The sequence below is a fragment of the Bison bison genome, unplaced genomic scaffold (assembly GCF_000754665.1).
Source record: "Bison bison bison isolate TAMUID 2011002044 unplaced genomic scaffold, Bison_UMD1.0 scf7180017863978, whole genome shotgun sequence".
In the NCBI taxonomy this organism is placed as follows: domain Eukaryota; kingdom Metazoa; phylum Chordata; class Mammalia; order Artiodactyla; family Bovidae; genus Bison; species Bison bison.
In genome coordinates, this window is record NW_011494550.1 from 411,510 (window position 1) to 419,348 (window position 7,839).

At 36.9% G+C, this 7,839-nt stretch overlaps 1 protein-coding gene and 1 non-coding gene across 5 annotated transcripts in view; one reads left to right on the forward strand and one right to left on the reverse strand.

Annotated features, from left to right (window-relative positions):
* The window catches only part of LOC104984300 (docosahexaenoic acid omega-hydroxylase CYP4F3-like), a 32,306-nt gene extending 30,986 nt beyond the window's left edge, over nucleotides 1–1,320 (forward strand). For all 4 annotated transcript variants that reach the window (XM_010833976.1, XM_010833978.1, XM_010833975.1 and 1 more), the window contains exon 14: nucleotides 3–1,320. The gene's annotated coding sequence lies outside the window, so the exon portion shown is untranslated. The remainder of the gene's footprint in view (nucleotides 1–2) is intronic.
* Nucleotides 1,321–1,513: 193 nt separating this feature from the next.
* On the reverse strand, nucleotides 1,514–1,585 carry TRNAM-CAU. Its single transcript has one exon. It is a non-coding gene; the product is annotated as a tRNA-Met (tRNA).
* Between the last annotated feature and the right edge of the window lie 6,254 nt (nucleotides 1,586–7,839).

The following is a 7,839-nucleotide window of genomic DNA, read 5'->3' on the forward strand; positions in this document are numbered from 1 at the left end:
AGGGGGAGGGAAAGGATGGGGGAATAGGGGCAAATTTTGTTATGATAGCTGGAGCTCCATCCTGGATCATTAGGACAAGATGACTTTTTAAGGAAGGTGAAGCAGAGAACGAGATGCAGTCAGGGTCAGATGACCCTGTATCCACCACTCCCTCCTTACAAACGTTTGCCATTTTTAGCTATTTGGCTGGGTTGGGGAAAATCTCTCTCTAAGCTTCAGTGCCTTTATTACATAATAGTAGCCACCTTATTGCAATGTTGTGGAGGTTTATAAAAAGCTTGTGCAAAATGACTGACTCAGTATCTGGTAAGCAGCCCTACTGAATGTGCATTCATTTCCACACTTGTTTTTGCATCACTTTCTCACATTTAAAATGCTTTAAAGTCATAAAAGTTATACTGAAGTTTGGGGACATGCGGAAACCTGCTGTTGAAGAAAATTGCCATTAGAAGATTCAGCAAATTCAAAATCTCCATAGTTAGATCTGTTACACAGTTACAAGCTGCTCTGCTGTGAAACAGACCTGAAGCTAAGGACCAAAAAGAAAATTTTTCCCTCAGAGAAGCATGACCCAGGACTTCATTTTCATCAGGACGTTCTAGGAAGTGGAGGTGAAGAGAGTCCTCAACAGTGAGAGAAGGTGGAGGGGGCAGGAATGGGGGCCACTTCCTTCAGCACCTGGGACAGTGGCTGCTCCAGGACTAGCCCCACTGAGGTGGCAGGGAGTCCTGGGATAGTCTTAGTATCAGACCCTTTGGGGGTTCTACAAGCTGGGGTCAGAAGACTTACTGGTTGAATAATAAGAAATAAATCCTATAACATGAAATTCGTAAATATTTCATGTATTCTAAGCTGAAAATTGCATGTTTTTCTTTGCCTTCAGAGTTCTTATTAAAATGTTTTTCTTTAAAAACAAAACAGAAAAGTGGGAGGAACTGCCCTGGTGGTCCAGTAGCTTAGACTCAGAGCTCGAAATGCAGGTAGCCCAGGTTCAATATCTGGTCCACCAAGATATTCCACATGCCGCCAACTAAGAGTTTGCATTCTGTAAATAAAGATTCTGCATACTGCGACCAAGACCCAGAACAGGCAGATAAATAAGTAAATATTTATTAATGTTTTTCTTTTCCCACAAATTATACCTTGTCATAGAAAAACCCACAGTGAAGAAAAAGTAAGAAATAAAAATCATATCTATAATCCAAACATGCCAAAGTAATCACTTCATATTCTCTCACATATAGTGCCAAATTTTAAAGTGAAAGTATCAGTCACACCCAGCTCTTTGCGACTCCATGAACTGCAGCCTGCCAGGCTTCTCTGCCCATGAAATTCTCCTAGCAAGACTACTGGAGTGGGTAGCTATTCCCTTCTCCAGGGGATCTTACTGACCCAGGGATCGAACCTGACTCTCACACATTGCAGGCAGATTCTTTACCGACTGAGCCACCAGAGAAGCCTATGAAATACACGTTCTCAGAGGCCACGTGTACTCAAGAGTCTACAAAATCTTTAGCAGAGGATGGTTTCGATCCATCGACCTCTGGGTTATGGGCCCAGCACGCTTCCGCTGCGCCACTCTGCTCTGACTTTTTAACTTTAAATTTCTATATAGTCTTTAACAGTAAAAATTTGACTTTACTTCTGAATGTATTACATTTACATATAATCTCCCTTTTAAATTTTTATTTTACTGGCTAAAAGCAGTAAGATACTGAAAGATACTGAGCATCATGAGTCATTAGGGAAATGCAAGTCAATGCCACAAGGTGCTATCCGTTAACACCCACTAGGATAACAAAATCATAAAAATGGAAGATCACAAGTGTAGGTGAGGATGCAGGGGTAATTGGAACCCTAATACATTGCTATTGTGATTGTAAGAGTGCAGCCACTATGGAAACAGCTTGGTATTTTCTCAACAAATTGAGCTTAAAATTGCTCTGTGACCATACCATCCTATGCCCGGGCATGTATCCAAAAGAATTGAAAACAGAAGTTTGAACAAAAAGTTGTATACAACCCTTCAGTAGTGGCACATCCACAGTTGCCTAAAGTTGAATATTTGGGAACCAATTCAATACCCATTAACAGATGAGCGAATAAATAAACTAAGTTATATCCATAACAAGAAATGTTGTTGTTGAATTACTAAGTCATATCCGACTCTTTGCAACCACATGGACTGCAGCACCCCAGACTCCTCTGTCCTCCACTGTCTCCTGGAGTTAGCTCAAATTCACCTCCATTGCATCAGTGATGCCATCCAAACATCTCATCCTCTGCCGCCCCCTTCTCCTCCTGCCCTCAGTCTTTCCCAGCATTAGGGTCTTTTTCAGTGAGTCAGCTCTTCTCATCCGATGGCCAGAGTATTTGAAATTCAGTTTCAGCATCAGTCCTTTCAATGAATGTTAAGGGTTGATTTCCTTTAGGATTGACTGGTTTGATCTCCTTGCTGTCCAAGAGATTCTCAAGGGTCTTCTCCAGCACCACAATTCAAAAGCATCAATTTTTCAGCACTCAGCCTTCTTTATGGTCCAACTCTCACAGCCATACATGACTACTGAATAAAGCATAGCTTTGACAGTACAGACCCTTGTCAGCAAAGCAATGTCCCTGCTTTTTAATGTGCTATCTAGGTTTGTCATAGCTTTTCTTCCCAAGGAGCAAGTGTCTTTTATTTATTTTTTTTTTTTTACAACATAGGGAATATAGGCAATATTTTATAATAACTATACATGGAATACAATCTTTAAAAGTTGTGGATAACTCTATGCTTATAACATATAATATGAAATATCAAATATACTTCAATTTTTAAAAAAAGAGAAAAAGGATAACCCCAATGGATAATTTCCATTTGACATTTTTTTTAAATCATCCGAATTGTCCAGGAAGCTAAGATCATCAACAGAAAATTGATGTCACATGTTGTCATTGTCAAACTAGTAGTAAAATAATCAAGTAAAGCAGTCTGTAAGGAATTGGAAGAAAGGGAAAAAAATATATCCATTTGCCTCAGGATATGTCTGTCCACGAATGACTGCAAGTTTATTTTATGCTAATTTATTAGATGGTGAGGAGGTTGAGGAGAAAGGAAAGTACAAGGCTTTGTTGCTATGTTCCTTTTTCAGGAATAGTTTCAGTTGACTCATCTCAAAAATGAACAAATAAATCACAGAAAGTTGTTTGGTTCTTTTAAGATCCACAGCCACACAGCAAGTAACAGACATATTTAATCCAGTCTACTGGGACAGGTTCCATCCCCTTTTTAGGTGAAAAATTGTGCTTTGGTTTCTGATGATCTAGAGAGCTATCTCATTTTCAGGTGACTAGCGTTTTGTACACAATTACTGAACACATTTGATCTATATTCATTTTTCTATAAATTATGAGCCAGTAAAATCATTCTTCCCCTAATAATTCTCCTTTGCCTATTTTAAAGAGAAGCAAAAATATAAGGCCCTTGATAACTCATTGCCAATGTCATGGTTAATTATTTTTCATAGTCAAAAATATTTAGGTATATGAATATTTGTAACCCTTCCATGCTTTAATCACAATATTAGAGAGTTCAGTCAATCTTTTAATCATGATTTAATATCTTTGTGTATGGTTTTTCTTCAAAATTTCAGTAGTATCACATATTTTGTATAAGAAATGCAAAAATAAAAAAGATGAAAATATATTAAACAGTTGCAAATCATTAGGAGATTCAAAACTAGAGAGAATAAGTGGTATTTCAGAAAAAATGGAAGAGAATTATAAGTGGCTTACAATATTCTCCAGTTCGATTGAAAATGGCTTTGTTTTTAATCATTTCCTTCCCCCCACTATTGTACAGATGGGATATTGAGTTTCATTTTTCATTGTTAGTCTCAGTCTCAAAGTAAATATTAAAGTTGTTCTTATAATTATGATTATAAGTTCCCACGGGGAAGGGAAAACAAATATTCACTCTTTCCTTGGCATTGCACTAGGTGTTGTACATGCATTACTGAAAATTTTACAATGAAGAAATGTAAAGGACAGGATGTACTTGAAAGCAAACTCAGGTGCATCTAAATTTTCTATAATATCTCAAGACAGCTAGTTTCATCTAGGAACAGGGCATTGTCTACTGATTTCCTTGACTTGCCGAACTCATTTTTTTTTCTTTTTAAAAAATTTTTATTTTTAATTGGAGCCTAATTGCTTTACAATGTTGTGTTGGTTTCTGCTGTACGCAAGTGTCTTTTAATTTCATGGCTGTAGTTAAACATCCACAGTGATTTTTAAGCCCAAGAAAATAAAATTTGTCACTGCTTCCACTTTTCCCCCTTCTATTTGCCATGAAGTGATGGAACCAGATGTCATGATCTTAATTTTTCTAATGTTGAGTTTTAAGCCAGCTTTTTCACTCTACTTTTTCACTCTACTCTTTCACTCTCATCAAGAAGGGTTTTGCTTTCTGCTATATGAGTGATATCATCTACATATCTCAGGTTGTTAACATTTCTCCTGACAATCTTGATTCCAGCTTGTGATTCATCCAGCCTAGCATTTCACATGATGTATTTTGCATATGAGTTAAATAAGCAGGGTGACAACATACAGCCTTACCATATTCCTTTCCCAATTTTGAACCAGTCCGTTATTCCATGTCCGGTTCTAATTGCTGCTTCTTAGCCCACATACAGAATTCTCAGTAGTCAGGTGAGGTGACCTGATACTCCCACCTCTTTAAGAATTTTCCACAGTTTGTTGTGATCCACACAGTCAAAGGTTTTAGCATAGTCGATGAAGCAGAACAAAGCATTTTATTGGGTCATAAAAAGAAATGAAATAGGGAGTTCCCTGCAGGCCAGGGGTTAAGACTCTGCACTTCCAATACAAGAGGTGTAGGTTCAATCTCTGATTAGGGAACTAAGATTGCACATACCATGTTGCATGGCCAAAAAAAATTTTTTTAAAGGAGTGAAGCACTGACACATGCTTCAATATGAACGAACTTTGAAAACATTATGATGAAAGAAAGGAACTGGACACAAAAGGTCACATATTGTATGATTCTATTGATATGAAATGTGCAGAATAAGCAAATCCATATAGATAGATCTAGGAGCTGGGGGACAAAACAGATGGTGACTGCTAATGGGTACAGGTGATGGAAATATCTTGGAGCTAGATAGAGGAGAGGCGGTGGTTCACAACACTGTGAATGTACTAGATGCATGAAATTGAACACTTTTTAATGTTATGAATTCTATAATTGAATAAATTTTATTTATGTGACTTTTACCTCAATAAAAAAAAATGCTATTTTATCTTACATTTTTCTTGTTAATCTGGATTTTTCATTAAACAATATATCATGAACATCCCTCCACAATGGACTCCACATGGACTGTACAGTCCATGGAATTCTCAGATGGTAAAGGCAGATTCTTTACCAACTGCATTATCAAAAGGAAGTCCAAGAATACTGGAGTGGGTAGCCTATCGCTTCTCCAGTGGATCTTCCCAACCCAGGAATTGAACCAGGGTCTCCTGCATTGCAGGCAGATTCTTTACCAACTGAGCTATCAGGGAAGCCCTATAATTGAATAAATTTTGTTTTATGGGAGTTTTACCTCAAGAAAAAATGCTATTTTATCTTATATTTTTCTTGTTAATCTGGATTTTTCATTAAATAATAAATATATCATTAATCTAGATTTTTGCATTAAATGAAAAATCAGGAACATCCCTCCACAATGTGCAATCATCATCTTGAAGATCTTTAAAATCTTTAAGTGTTAAGTCTTCAATGCACTCTTTATTTTCATAAATGATATTATGATAGAAAACAATTTAGTTTGTCTTCACCTTACAAAAAATAATCTCTTTATGTACCTTGACAATTGGAGATATCATTATCAATTACTTATTGAGTTACTCTTAATCACATAACCTTTGGTGCAGAAATTTTATTTCTATAGCAGTAGCATCTTACATGCATCCATGTAAGATGTGGGTGTATAAGGCTTGAGGACTCCACAGACCTTGGTGCTTTTGGTCCTATTAACAGAAGTAGATCACTGGAAGGGAGAAGATGAGAACACTTCAGATTCCCCAGATAAATCCTGATCTCATCCTCACCTCAGTCTTTAAGATTGGAGTGATTAACTCACTTGCTCAAGGTCAATTAGTTGATGAGTGGTAGAGTGGAGGTAAGTTTGGTTAGCTTGGCTTCAAAGGTCATGCCTCATCTCCCAAGGAAATAATTTTCAAGATGTAGCTCAGTCCCAAGTGCATTAGATCAGTGGAGACCCCCTCAAGGTTTAGTAGATGAGACTCTTTGAAGAGAGATGCTTAACTTTTTAAACGTAATATTTTTGACAGAGAATACATTCACTCATGTAGAAAATAAGATGTTCAGTGAAAAGCATTGCTTCTCCATATGTACTTCACTCTCCCTTTATTTTCATCTTTAGGTAAATGCTTTACTTTTTGTATAGGGCTTCCCTTGTGGCTCAGCTGGTAAAGAATCTGCCTGCAATGTAGGAGACCTGAGTTCAATCCCTGGGTTGGGAAGATCCAATGGAGAAAGGAAAGGCTACCCACTCCAGTATTCTGGCCTGGAGAATTTCATGGATTGCATAGTCCATGGGTCACAAATAGTTGGACACATTAGAGCCACTTGCACGCTCTTACTTTTTGTATGTCATTTCATAGTATATTTATGCCCATAATATATGTGCTTAATACCTTCAGCCTCATCTTAAACAAGTATGTAAGTTTATCAAATTTATAAAAAGTAAAGAGTGCTCTATTTGGTGTACAGTACTAAGTTTTGAAGTGTCTAGAGTGGTGTAACCACCACTACCAGAGTCACCCTTGATAATCAAAACATTTTCATCCCAACTCCTGCCAAACAGTGACCTATTCTTCATCCTTATCATCTGGCATCTTTCACTAACAATGCATTTATAATTCATTCATGTTGCATTATTCAGTACTTTGGTATTTTATTGCTAAGTAATATTGCATAGTATGATGAGCCACATTTTCTTCCACAGTTGGAAAACATGTGGGTTGTTTTCAATTTTGTCCTATTATAAATAAAGCTACTGTGGATATTTGTGTGTAAGTGTTCATTGGTCTTGGAGTGGGATGGCTGGGTCATATTATATGTGTATGTTTAACATTAGACGAAACAGCCAAACTATATTTCAAAGTGCACCATTTAAAATAATTTTCCAAAATTGAACCAGGAAGAAATAGAAAATCTTAACAGACCCATCACAAGCACAGAAATCGAAACTGTAATCAGAAATCTTCTAGCAAACAAAAGCCCAGGGCCAGACAGCTTCACAGCTGAATTCTACCAAAAATTTAGAGAAGAGCTAACACCTATCCTACTCAAACTCTTCCAGAAAATTGCAGAGGAAGGTAAACTTCCAAACTCATTCTATGAGGCCACCATCACCCTAATATCAAAATCAGACAAAGATGCCACAAAAAAAGGAAACTACAAGCCAATATCACTGATGAACATAGATGCAAAAATCCTTAACCAAATCCTAGCAAACAGAATCCAACAACACATTAAAAAGATCATACATCATGACCAAGTGGGCTTTATCCCAGGGATGCAAGGATTCTTCAATATCCACAAATCAATCAATGTAATACACCACATTAACAAATTGAAAGATAAAAACCATATAATTATCTCAATAGATACAGAGAAAGCCTTTAACAAAATTCAACATCCATTTATGATAAAAAAAAAAAACCCTCCAGAAAGCAGGAATAGAAGGAACATACCTCAACATAATAAAAGCTATATATGACAAACCCTCAGCAAACATTATC